A 15,265-nucleotide genomic window follows, 5' to 3' on the forward strand; every position below is an offset into this window, starting at 1 on the left:
CAATTTTAGGATAATTTAAGGAAACAATACCGGTCAAGTTCTAGATATTACCTTATTATTGATATTGATTATTGATATTGCTATTGATTATTAGGTTAACTATTGTTTTGATTTCTTTAGATATTTTAATTAGATTCATATTCTTGAAAGCCTACTTTAACAGTCAAGTCTTCTTCGATTTCATCTTCTTCCTCTTCCTCTTGCTGGATGTTCAAAAATTGTTCAAATGTGACTGAGTCATTGGTCTCTTCATTAACATCACAGGAGTCTTCCTCTGTTGTACTAAACTGGACATTTGAGCAAGACTGACCTTGGCAGTTGGTACACACTAGAGAACACAGCAACCCGACTTTTTTACATCCACATTTGGCACTACAACCTTTTTTGCAATTGCAAAAAATAGTGTTAAGGAGTTTTTCTGGAGCAGGTGGGAGTAAGGTTTTAATCGGTTCCAGAGTATTATCTATTAATTTCCAACCCCAGTCTTCTGGATTCAGTTCATTGCCTAGCCATTTTTGAACTTGATAATATACTCGATACAAATGTTAAAAAGCAGATGCTGATGTTGGAGGAAGACATGATAGTTGTACTTGTTTCTTGTTTCGCGTATTTTTTACAAAAGTTAAGTATCGGTATTTATCAAGACAAATAATTTTTATTGGAGCTCCATAAACCGCAAGAAGAAAGCTGAAAGAAAGCTGAAATGTTAACTGACAAATTAACAGCTGCGAATATTGAAGTAAAACAAGCTAAAAATGACGCAGATGTCCTTATAATTGAGACAGCAATTGAAAAACTTTAAGGCAACAAACACAACAATTGTAGTTGGTGAAGGTGTTGATTTGTTGGTACTGATTACTGCAAGGACTCCAGTAGATAAAGTTCTTTATTTTCTGAAATTTGGAAGGGCTCAAAGCGAACAGAGATATATTCTTCGAATAGTTTATCGGCTTATCCCAAATGCCAAAAGTACATTTTATTTTTACATGCGATAACCGGCTGCGACACTACGTCCGCAATGTACAGAAGGGACAAAACGTCAGTACTTAAATTATTCGAAAAAAAAAAAAAAAAGATTTGACTGACTGCTGTAAAGTTTTTACAGAACTTGATTCTACGCCACAAACAATAATTACGGAAGGAATTCGCTTTCTTCTTGCGGTTTATGGAGCTCCAAAAACAATTATTTGTCTTGATAAATACCGATACTTAACTTTTGTAAAAAATACGCGAAACAAGAAACAAGTACAACTATCATGTCTTCATCCAACATCAGCATCTGCTTTTCAACATTTGTATCGAGTATATTATCAAGTTCAAACATGGCTAGGCATTGAACTGAATCCAGAAGACTGGGGTTGGAAATTAATAGATAATACTCTGGAACCGATTAAAACCTTACTCCCACCTGCTCCAGAAAAACTCCTTAACACTATTTTTTGCAATTGCAAAAAAGGTTGTAGTGCCAAATGTGGATGTGCTTGACTGTTGAAGTAGACTTTCAAGAATATGAATCTGATTAAAATATCTAAAGAAATCAAAACAATAGTTAACCTAATAATCAATAGCAATATCAATAATCAATATCAATAATAAGGTAATATCTAGAACTTGACCGGTATTGTTTCCTTAAATTATCCTAAAATTGTCAAAACAGTTAGTGGAGTAGGCCTACAGGGGAAACCACGGTAAAAAAAAACGCGCCGAGTACACTACCTCACAGGTGGTGTGGAAACGTGTGCATATCATGTATAATGTGACTCTTTGAATCGCGATATCTCAGGAATGGCAACTCTTAGGAAAAAAATAGTAAGGACTATTTTTGTAGAGAATTTTAAGATCTACAACTTTGGTTTAAGGTTTTTTTTTTTTGTTAAAACTTACCGTTTTCGAAAAAAATCCAAAAAATCTCAAATTTTGACCTTTGACCCCGAATAACTTTTGACGCACACATGGGATCGATGGGGACTTTTTAAACTTTATTTGTTATGGTATACCCTAGCTCTCCACCAAAATTTGGGTCTCCGGCAATTTTTGTTATTTGCCAAGCATTTTGATGTCTAAGTTGACCGGATTAATGTACCTATCTCAAATTTAGAGAAAGCTGTTCCACGTGGGATACATCGGTCGTTTCATCAAATATGGAAGAGTAATAATTTGCACTTTAACTCTAACTAATTCATTATTTGTTCTATTATTCCTTCACCACAACATGTTATCAATTGATTTTGACTGGTGCTACCAATGTATGTTGCTTGGAAAGATGCTGTGAATAGGTGTTGTTTAGGAGTCTTATCTCCTGATGTGATTTTAAATCTTAACAATTCCCCTCATTGCTAGGTCCAGCATCTTCGTCCAGAAGTAAAAGGCCATCATCACGATGGCCATTTAGAGGAATATTTGTCGACCTAAGAACACTATAGACTCTACTATTGGTCGTAGTCTTTCTCTATTTTCTAGTATCTGTGTAGACCTGTGAAAGTCTATCTGGTTAATGACTGACTTTTGCGGTTTGTGATAACTTTGTAGAAAATCCAGCCCAACCTGAACGCACTTCTTGTGGTATGATGTTTTTCATGGGTTTGTATTTGTATGGCTCCGTCTTTACCCATGAGTTTGGTGAAAAATGTTAACAACATGTTAGCAACAGTACCAACCAACTTTATTCTAAGTGCTGATGACCCAAGTATAACTCTTTATTTCTTTTTTATTCTTTTTGTGTACAGAATAGTCGATCTAACAATTGGCACTTTGTAAAATTATTAACATTTTGATTTACAAAACATCCTATGCCATTCTTGATTATTCAATTCTAGTTCAGAAAACATATTATTTATCCCCTGTTTTTTACATATATATGTGTTTGAAGCTAAAAACATTTGAACTGCAAATATTTAAATTTCTATTTTTTTTAAATCTCGGAGGGGGCCATGGCCCCCTGAGTTCTTCAAACTTTCTAGAAAGCATGCTTGGATCACATTTACACGGTCGAACTAATAGAAAGAAGAATAGCCAAAAATAGATCCATCCATCTGGCTTTTGTAAATCTTAAAAAGGCTTATGATTCGAACCTAGAACCAAGCTATGGGAAGCAATGGAAGACATCGAAGTTCCACAAATATTAATAAAAGCAGTGAAAGTACTCTACAAGAATAACAAAGTAGCTATCAAAACGGGCAAGAGAATATGCAATCAATTTAACACGACAAAAAGACTACCACAGGACTGCTTCACATCCCCTACCCTATTCAAAATATACTGGAAAAAACCTTGACACCATGGAAAAGAAAGTGCGAAGGGATGTGTTTACCAGTAAGAAACGAATACCTATAGGTAGGGTTACCATACGTCCGGATTTCGTCCGGACAGTCCGGATTTGAAAGACATGTCCGGATTGGTGTCCGGATATGAGAAATGTCCGGATTTTTTTCTTTACTAAAAAAATGGAATACACTTGGCCCAACGCAACGGTGGGAAATTTCATTCTGCGCTAAATCAAATGTTTAAGGCTACAAGTCTACCTGGAAAGAGACGGAAGAGAGCGCTTTAACTATAGTCAGCGTTAGAGATGCATCAAGTCAAACTAGTTTGATTTTACTCAACAAACTTGACTTGACTTGAAAATCAAACTTTTTTTATAAATAAGTGTGACTTGACTTGATTTCGATATGTGTAGGTTTGACTTGAATTCAAACATCTTCAAACAGTTTGAAAAGTTTGAATATTACGCAACGTGTTTATTTTCAATTTTAAATGAGACCGTCTACGCCTTTGTCCAAAAATTTTTTTTGACAAATTTCAATAAACATAGAAATGTATTAGGGAGGGTTCAAGTTTTACGTAACGCGATTTTTGAAGATTTTTATCCCCCCCCCCCCTACGTAACGCACTCTTATGGGAGTTTAACCATTGCGTAATGCAATTTTTGAAGATTTTTGACCCCCTCCCCCAAACTGCGTTACGTAATACTTGAACGGTCCGTTAGCTGCTATGATATTTAAACCGCAGACAGACAAATAAAACCCAATAAACGCGCTAGTTAGGATAATTAAGAAAGCTTAATGCATATTTCGAGGGGTTCGAGCAAAAACCCGATAAATACCAAAATTATGAAATCCGGTATTTTTATTTCTGCTGTAGTAAAAATACGTCTCCTACCACTGGTAAATGTTATTATTTGATATTAACATTTTTAAGCACAATAACTAATAAAAACCAAACATGGTAAAAACCGTTAACTCATATTTTCAAATAACACCAACCCGATATATACCTTTACTGATAAAAATACTTTGTTGTTAACATATTTATAATATGAGAATCCGGTAGAATCATTTATCTTCTTTTTCCTGTGTAAAGTTACTAATTTTATTAGAAACATTTCTAAGTTAAAAACTGATAATTCAATTTATCGGAGATGAAGATTACAAAATTGTTCATTTTGACAAAATATATTCATGCGAAAATCCGATAAAGAATTTTAGAATATGATAGTTTATTAAATTTCAGCACACTTTTTTCCTGCGAAAACCCAGTAAAAGATGGCGTAAATTGACAATTGAATATTACGAAAACAAAAAAGCGGTTAGAATGGGGCTATATTTATAATGAAAAACAAACTCAGAGCTACCAAGCTACCACAGCAAATCAATTGTAGTAAATTTAAATTTAAGTGCACTGAAAAGTTGTCTGAAGACTATTGAAACTCTGTAGAAATTACTGGAATCTAGTAGTAGTAGTTTAGTCTAGAAAATTTTTTATTTTGCACAGTATAACTGTTAAACTAATTTGGACAAAATTTGTCCCTAAAACTTCCCAAAGAAAGGAACGAACATTTAGTAAGAAATGTTTCTTTCCACTAGCTTACCATGAATGAATTCCAGTGTGTCAAAAGTTTTTTAAAAAACGCTGTGTATATTCTCAAATGATATAATAAATGCTGTAACTAACAGTGATTCTACTGGATGATATTCTAAAGAGGACAATAGCGGAAAACGGTAACCAGTTAATAAAAATATCAGAAGATATTGGTTTGTAAAAAAAAAATCATACTCTACGCCCTAAAAGGCTAAAACAAATTTCATCCCAAAAAGCAACCATAGACTTACCAACTCCGGGCAATTTACGAAAGTTGTATAAAACTACCTTTCCAATAAGTGAAGCAAAGAAAACCGATTTGATAAACATGTGCTAAGAAAATATTTTCCAGAAGAGGTGCATGCTTGAATAACAAATTTAAAAACCGGTACTTATATCGTAGATCGAATTCCAGATTCCAGGCGTAATGATGTGAGAAGAATCGGAAGAAAACACATTTTACCTTTTAATTTTCTAAAAAGAATGCAGATTTATTTATTTTTGTTGGAATAATATACAATTAACTTTTATTTTATAAATAAAAAGATTCAAAATAAAAACCAATAAAGTCAAATGTTATACTCATTCAACGAGGTAAAGCCCAATAAATATCACGTTTTATTTTTTTTGTAAAGACGTTTTTATAAATTAAACTTATTAAAATTATTCTAACTAAATATTAAATTCTCTACCATTTGGCTATAACAAATATTTGATAAAACTTCCTATGACGATTTTAAATCTTCTTCAAACTTCCAAAAATCTTTAATCGCGATTATCTCTAAACAATGGTTTTATTAGTTATCGGGTTTCCGCTCGAACCCCTCGATTTATACATAGTATGGTATAGTTAGACCCAAACCCAGACATCCAAAGTGAAAGTTATCCTCCAACACCAAATTGTTCTATATGGTCCACATAATGTTCAGAAAAAAGTCACACCATTTTGAGCGTCGGGTTTGGGGGGGAGAGGGGGGAGAAATCTGCAAATTCGTAGTTTTTTAGGTTGTTCGTCAATATTTCTAAAACTAAGCGGTTTAGCATGAACAACCCTCTACACAAAATTGTTCTACATTAAATTTGAAATAAAAAAGGCCTATGAACCCCTCTAAAATGAACGGTTCCAAAGTTACGGAGGTAGTATAGTATAATGGGTCCAAAAAAAGCCTAACCCAGACATCCAAAGTAAAAGTTTTCCTTCAACACCAAAATGTTCTATATGGTCCACATATTGTTCAGTAAAAAGGTACACCATTTTGAGCGTCCGGTTTGGGGGGGAGATGGGGGAGAATTCTGTAAATTAGTAGTTTTTTTACGTTTTTCGTCAATTTTTTTAAAACTATGCTTTAGCGTAAGGAATGTTCTATAGAAAACTGTTCTACATAAAATTTAAAACAAAAAAGGTTCCATACATAATTGTTATAAAATCAACGGTTCCAGAGTTACGGAGGGTGAAAAGTGGAGGTTTTCGATACTTTTTATATTTACCGATTTCTTCCCCCTCTACCCCCCAAACCCGACGCTCAAAATGGTGTGACTTTTCTCTGCACATTATGTGGACCATATTAGAACAATTTGGTGTTGGAGGGTAACTTTCACTTTGGGTGTCTGGGTTTTTGGTATAGTTATATCATAAATATTGCCCAAAAAATATAAAAAGTATCGAAAACCTCGACTTTTTACCCTCCGTAACTCTGGAACCGTTGATTTTATAACAATTATGTATAGACCATTTTTTGTTTTAAATTCCATGTAGAATATTTTTGTATATAGCATTGTTTATGCTAAAGCATAGTTTTAGAAATATTGACGAAAAACTTAAAAAAACTACTAATTTACCGGCTTCTTTCCCATCTCCCTCCCAAACCGGAAGCTCAAAATGGTGTAACTTTTTACTGAACAATATGTGGACTATATAGAACATTTTGGTGTTGGAGGAAAACTTTTACTTTGGATGTTTGGGTTAGGCCTTTTTTTGGACCAGTTATACTATACTACTCCGTAACTTTGGAACCATTCATTTTAGAAAGATTATGTATCGGGCCTTTTTTATTTAAAATTTAATGTAGAACAATTTTGTATAGGAGGTTGTTCATGCTAAACCGCATAGTTTTAGAAATATTGGCGAAAAACTTAAAAAAACTACGAATTTACTGATTTCTTCCCCCTCTCCCCCCAAACCCGACGCTCAAAATGGTGTGACTTTTTTCTGGACATTGTGTGGACCATATAGAACAATTTGGTGTTGAAGGATAATTTTCACTTTGGATGTCTGGGTTATGCCATCTTTTGGATCAACTATACTATACTAACATTAATTTTTTTAAAATTTAAACCCAACATTTGTAGCTTCTATGCGAAAAAAATTTAAATTGTAGATAAAAAACCCTATGGTTAGTTTTGAATTTTAAAGAAATACCAAAGAATATACAGCAATACAATGGCAATACTTTTGTATTGTGGTGTATTCGAGGGAACTTGGTACATCTTGGTACCAGATGTTTTTGGAACTTAAGTAAATGCCTTTTTTAATAAAAGAAAGTCATAAAAATTCCAAATCATTTTATTTTGAGCAGTTTATTGAAAAGCCCAATAGTCTTTTTTTATTATAAATTGTAACCTTTAAGAACATTGGCGTAACATGTTGCCTGTCAAAATGTTCAATGTGTTTTAAATGTATTAATTTTTTTCGAATCCTGTAAAAACTAATAAGTATTTTTGAAAAATTTAAACGCAGAATGAAAGATTACATTATTTCTGAGGGACGAACATCCCTGAAAACTTCTATAATGTTTATTTTAATAAGTTACAGGGGTGAACATAACAGGGAAAATTTACTGTTATTTTTAATTGCAAATATTTCATTCAAAAGAAACTTTTTATTTATTCTAAGGGACTTTCTGCCCTCGGCAATAACGCAATCTTTCATTTTGCGTTTAAATTTTTCAAGAGTACTTATTAGTTTTCTCAGGATTCGAAAAAAATGAATATCTACATTTAAAAGTTTTAATTTAAAACACATTGAAAATTTTGACAGGCGACATTTTGCGTCTTTCCCTTAACGAGAACTTGGAGTAATAAGTGCTTTATTCAGACAGAAAGTCAAACTATCCGTGTAGATTCATTTCTTCACATTACAAGTTGTAAGACCCCCGTTTAATATTTCAAATTCAAACATTCAAGTCAAACTTGTGCAACTCTATTTGGCAAGTGTCTCCCCAGCGTGCTGAAAATTAAGTTTTTCTAAATTTTCATCAATAATTGTATTTCATTTTTGGTTGAGTTGAGAACCAAAATGTTCATACGGCAGGATGACGTCTGACAGACGTTTGCTGAGAGGGGCCATGCGTCATTCAACTCGGTTGTATGCGCTCTACCGAGCGCCGAGAAGGTTTAGACAATATAGGTCCAGGTTGTACTACTTATTTAAAGTGTTGAAGGCAAAGTTCTTGACTTTCCGGTAACATGGGTTTTCATACGGCCCCACTGGCTTCACGCTGTTCGATTCTGTCATCATAAAAAGTTTGAATGCAGAAAGTTTGAATCAGAAAGGTGTTTCAGAAAAAGGTAACACCGTCTCTAGCATAGGTGAAAACCTAGAAAATAATAATTGAATTTGCTTAGTAAAAATTTTTGTATAACGAATAATATACGATGTTGCCAGTAGTTTCGGCAAAATCGTAAAAAATGTGTAAAATTTTTTGTTCTTCAACGCCCTGTACCGTGAAAACGCATGCCGTTACAAAAAATTTTTACTAATCAAATACCAATTACTTTTCAGTTTTTCACCTATGCTAAATATGGTGTTACCTTCACCTATCCTAAAGCTATATCGATAAAACGGAACTTGCCAGCAAGCAGTTCTAAGCATACAGTAATAATTTTCAAGAAATTTAAATTTACGACCCTATTTTGATTATAATCGCTTCTTGTATTAAGTTACTTTTATGTGGCACTCATTTTATTATTAATTTTCTTATCTTAATTGGCAACTAACATGTCAATCTCGACAAAAAAGTATATCTACTGTGTTCAAACTCTTTCAAACTAGTTTGACAAACAGTTTGAATTTTCAAACCTGTACGATTGACCAGTTTGACTTGACTTGAATTATTTGTCAGAAGGATTGACTTGAGTTTGACTTGAAATTAAGTCAAACTCAAGTCAAGTTCAAACATTCAAGTCAAACTTGTGCAACTCTAGTCAGCGTTGTACCGAATTCTTTCAATGTGGATTAATTATTTGATGAGCGCTCGTCACTTCTCCAAGTTCTAAAAAACCTGAAACCTAAATGGACTACCACCTAAAGAAGAAACCCATGACAAATGGCAAGAAATATTTGAAGCATTTTCTAAAAGCAACGTTTCCTTTACGAATATTTTTAAAATAGTAGAATTCATCTTTTGTCTGCCTGGTATACTTCGGCTCCTACTGAACGTATCTTTTAGATGATGAATTTTATATGGACGGCTGAAAGAGGAAGATTATCTCTGCCTGTTGTAAAGGAGCTTCTCAATATTAAACAAATTCTGTAATGTCATGTTCCGAATTCCATGACAAAATAAAAAATGACAAGCCACTTTTGAGAAAAATTATATCTTCTGAAAAGTACGAAAGAAGAACAGATGAAAAACATCCTATCCCTGGGCCCAGTACAGACTAAGCATTTCGCATATATGTACAATGTAGAGGTAGCAATACAGTAAAATTCACATTTTACATTTTCTACAACCCCTTGGACTACCCCTGTCCGGATTTGGCCTTAATAAATTATGGTAACCCTACCTATAGGTATAGTCTAAGTTTTGCTGACGCCCAAATAGTGATCGCACAAGACAAAGGTGACCCCAGGTTTATGATTAGAAAACTGGAAAAGGACTATACAAAGATTAATTAAGTACCTAACAACGGAAAATACAGAAATAAAATAGTTGGAAATAGACGAAGGTAAACAAATCAAAGGAACATACAAGTACAAGTATTTAGGTTTCATAATATCTAGCAAAGGATCAACTGAAGAAAATATAAAAAATAGATTAGGACACACAAGAGACTGCATACGAAAATTTAACATGCTACTATGGGATAAGACCATCAGTATAAAAACAAAAAGAAGGATATATTTATGACACCATGACAAGAAGTATCCTCACTTATCCCGAAATGCAACGGTACCTATATCAATTTGTTTATAGACATTTTAAACTGACTTTAACAATATAAAATCAAACTGGAATTGCGCATTTTGATCCTACTTGACTTGAGCTTTCATCTCATAACTTTTGTTTTTTTTTAAAATTCGATGTCCAACCTGTGGACCGATGTCCAACCAATGACAAATTAAAAACTGAAAATTAATGAAAAACGCTAAAATTGTTTTTGTTCGGAATTTTTAATTGTAAATGTACGCATTTTACGAAAAAATTACAAGAATAACTCTCGTCTTAAAATACCACAAATTATCAAAGAAAGTGGTTTAGAAGCAAAAAAGCATCTGTTTATATGTTATTCAAAAATTGTTAAATAAATAGGGGGGCGTTCAAGTATTACGTAACGCTATTTTTGAAGGTTTTTGACCCCCCCTCCCCCTATGTAACGCACCTTAATGGGGCGTTTAAGTATTACGTAACGCAATTTTTGAAGATTTTTGACCCCTCCTCCCCACAACCTGCGTTACGTAATACTTGAACGGCCCCTAGGTTGCCATGGAAAATTTTCGGTAAGGGTGATTCCATTTCAATAAAACATTTAAGGTCGAATTGTTTTCTTCTTTTTCTTCTTCTTTTTTTCTCAATGTGATATTTTGAGCGATTTTACAAAGATTTTTTTTATTTATTTAAACAAATTTGTATTTTTCTATCGTAAAGTGTCAATTTAACCATAATATTTTAGTAGAAGGGACTCAAAAAATGTCATTATATGGCATTATAACAGGTTATTTTGATTCAAAAGAAGTTTTTGATTAAATTTTATAGTGTAGAAAACATTAAAATACCGATTTTTTACATTTTCCTCCATTCCCAAAATACATCATAATCGATTTGGCTGAAAATTTGTCCACAGATAGCAAAGATATAGGACTTTAAGTGGTTAGAAGAATTGGAGTTATATTACAATACCAAAAAAGTTACATGCAATATCATAGTCAAAAATATAGGCGTCTACTGTAAGTCCAATTAACTCGGAAAATTTCGACCTCACGACAAAAATTGTTAAAAAAGAAATTGTAGTAATTGTATATACAGTGAGCACGTAAAGGTTGGAATAAATTCATTTTCTCGAGAATGGACGAATTTGGAAAAAAATCCCGAAATAGGTCAAATTTTGTTTTTAAATTACGACTTTTTGGCATATATATAATACTAGTGACATCACCCATCTTGGCGTGATGACGTCATCAATGATTTTTTTAAATAAGAATAAGGGTCGTGTGATAGCTCATTTTAAAGGTAATTTAATTCTCTATTCAGTAATATAAACATTAACATAATTATTTATACAGGGCATCTAAAAAAAATGTTTTAATTAAATTTATTGACATAAAAAGAAGAATGTATTTTATTTATTTAATTCAAAATATATTTTACTGCTCTCAGAAAACAGAAAAAAAAATGTTTATTTGAAAAATAATCATTGCTTTTCGCTTAAATTAAATTTCAAAGTGTCAAGAGGCAAGTGGATGGCTGCTTTAATATTGAATTTAAGTAAAAGACAATATTTATTTATCAAATAAACATTTTTCCTGTTTTCTAATAGCAGTAAAATGTATTTTGAATTAAATAAATTACACACATTCTTCTTTTTATGTCAATAAATTAAATTCAAAAACAATTTTTTTTGGACACCCTGTATAAACAATTATGTTATTGTTTATATTACTGAATAGAGAATTGAATTACCTTTCAAATGACCTATCACTCGACCCCTATTCTTATTTAAAAAAATCATCGATGATGTCATCACGCCCAGACGGGTGACGTCACTAGTATGATGTATATGCCAAAAAGTCGTAATTTAAAAATAAAAATTGACCTGTTTTAGGATTTTTTTCCAAAGTCGTCCATTCTCGAGAAAATGAATTTATTCCAACCCTTACGTGCTCACTGTATGATTTATTTGGAAAAATTTCGGTTCTTACCATTTTTGTCCAAAAATTAAAAATGGCGGAGATATTGATTAAAAACGTTTCTCCTTTAAAATCAAGATGGCGGCTAACGTAACGGAGGGATTCATTCGCGATTTTAAATTTAGGCTACTATTGACACCCCTAAAGATTAGACAAATAAAATTTTGGGCAGCTAGGCATGCAAGGTCAAATGCTGGACTAATATACTTTTGAGTCTAATATTATTGCTTCTAACTTTTTTGGTATTGTAATATAATTCAAATCCTTCTAACCACGTAAAGTTCTATGTTATGGCTATCTGTGGGCAAATTTTCAGCAAATTCGATTATGACGAATTTTGGGAATGGAGGAAAATGTAAAAATCGGTATTTTAACCTTTTCTACAATATAAAATTTGATCAAAAACTTGTTTTGAATCAAAATAACTTGTTATAATGCCATAATATAATGACATTTTTGAGTCCCTTCTAGCAGTCTCCCCGCAAAAGCTATACACCAAGTTTCAGAAAAATCAGAGATAGGTACAAAAGTTTTTGTCTGAGTGATAAGCAATGGAATATACCGTAAAATTTTAAACATAGTATATTGGCATTATAATCCATCGATTAACCTTTCCACCTGTCTACTTGTACTATGTCAAAAATGTATTACATCAGCTTTCTTAGTTTTGCATCATATTATCTTGTATCTATTAATTATTTAAGGAAAGATGTAACCCATAAACTTATTATTTATAAATAAACATGTTATGACTTTCTAAACCTATAAAAAACAAAGTCTAAATTTGTTTAAAACCTCGTTTAAAAACCGCTGTTAATGTATGTGGCATGTTAAATGAGTAGCAATAACTCTTGACGGACAAAGCCTTCTTGTCACAAGACAATCGACGATTTTCAACTTCTTCAAAATGGCTGAGAAAAGCACGTGACGAGAAATGTCTATTGATATTCCCCACCTTCTTACAATCGTTTTGTTTTTGCTTTGTGTCAAATTCCAGCCAGAGACGGTTTTCAAAAATTGATCATTCTAAAAGAAAATTATTGACAAATAATTATAATTTCAAACGAAATGAAATATTTCAAACTTTAATTAGTAAAAAAATATTGTCAGTTGGAATATTATGATACTGAAACCTGGTAAGGCTTTAAAGAATACCGCTTCATACCGCCCTATAAGACTTCCAATAATATCAAACCTTCTTGAAAAGCTGTTACTTAAAATAAAAAAGAATGTGTGTACTTTGTATGCACGTAAGAAGTTATATCTACTTCTATTATACATGGTGTCCTGAAAAGATTGGTCATAAATTATACCAAAGATTCTGGGGTCAAAAATAGATTGATTGAACCTCACTTACCTATATACAATAGTGCACACAAAAAAAGTTACAGCCCTTTCAAATGACAAAATGAAAATCGATTTTTTTTTCATATATCGAAAACTCTTGGAGATTTTTTATTGAAAATGGACATGTGGCATTCTTATGGCAGAAACATCTTAAAAAAATTTTATGGGAGTTTTGTTCCCTTTAACCCCCCAAACTTCTTTGTACGATCCAATTAAATTATTATTGTAGCACCATTAGTTAAACACAATGTTTTTAAAACTTTTTTGTCTCTTAGTACTTTTTTGATAAGCCAGTGTTTATCGAGATATTTTGAATATTTTTCGAATCCACCACATATTTGTATATGCTTAAGTACGATTTCTATATAATATGTTTAAGTACCTGTTAATAATCTGAAAATTTATTTATAATTTACAGTTTTACAACGTTGTTTGTCTTTTTTTCGTTTGTGCAGTCAAGGACCAAATTTTTTCATATATTTTTGTAAGCTTTTTCTGGCATTGCACAAAAATTAACGTATTAATATCTCACACACATACACTACAATTAAATGAAATACAATTTAGAACACCTAGGCAACCAAGGAACATATTTGGAAGACCATATGAGTTTGAAATCTAGTAAGACACAGAGGCTAAATTGTTACAATTCTAACACCAGATTGTACACTGTATATTTCTTGTACTGATATGTAAGTACCAATAATTGTATTATTAATACTTTATATATCATATAAGTACTAACTACAACAGTTAACATCAGATTAGTACTGGTCCATTCGAACACCTTTGTGACTCATTCTGTGTTTTATTACCTATTGTTAAACCTAACACCTAAAACTTAACATAGGGCAACTGTATTTTGACACAGCTTAATTTATTTTTTAGCTTTGTTCAGTTTCTAAGGGCCTGATGATGGCGTACAAATTGTAAACGCCGAAACCGGTCTCCCAAAAACTGTAGTAAAAATAAAACCTTCAATAAGATTATGAGCATTAGACTCCTTATTTCCTAACATTTACACAATGTGCTCATACCAGCAGCTAGTTCATCACTTAAATTTATTAATTTTGTAACGCAAACAAATTAAGTGGTTTGTCAGTTTGACAGTTTGTTTATATATTGAGAACTGACATTTCACTCGCCATTGGTAACTGCGCGTGTGCCACCTTTAACACAAATGCCATATCGCGATTCTATTGGTTAAAAATCTGTATAGTAATGAAAGTTTGTAAATATCATAATGAAGTTCATTATGATACAGGTAGTGACATCATAATTGATATACACACACCCAAACTTATATGGAATCATCTGATATTTCTTACTCTTCCGTGCTAATTTGAAAAAACGAACAAACGAAATCAAACAATATTTATTTTAAAGCAATTTAATAACAAATACATAACAATTAAACAAAACAATAAAGTGTTTAACAAACAAATTGAAAGTGGTTGTTTTAAAGTCAATTGCATACATAATTTCAATGTAAAACGAATAATGTTTAATTTGTTTTATTTTTTTTTTGTATTTTGTGGTAGTCAGTGTTATCACCTCTAGTCCTTATGCAAGCTTTAGTTTGCGTGGGTACACTCCTAATAAAGTTATCAACATTTTGTTGTGGTAGGTTGCTCCATCCTTTAAGAGCAGCTTGTACTAGCCGTGCGGTGTTTTGTGGATTATCCCGGCGAGCTCTTATTTTTCTTTTAAGCATATTCCACAAATACTCTATAGGATTAAGCTCGGGTAGCAAGCAGACCACTACAAACAAGGGATACCTTCTGCTTCAATGATGCCTTTAGTCACTCTAATGGTATGTAGAGGTCCAGTATCATGCAATAAAATTAACTGTTGCACCTCTCCAGAGCCTGACTACAGGTTATCAACATACCTGTGAGCAGTTAAAGTTGATTGGATGAAAATTAAAGGAGTTTT

Source organism: Diabrotica virgifera, chromosome 7 (assembly GCF_917563875.1).
Source record: "Diabrotica virgifera virgifera chromosome 7, PGI_DIABVI_V3a".
Taxonomy (NCBI): Eukaryota; Metazoa; Arthropoda; class Insecta; order Coleoptera; family Chrysomelidae; genus Diabrotica; species Diabrotica virgifera.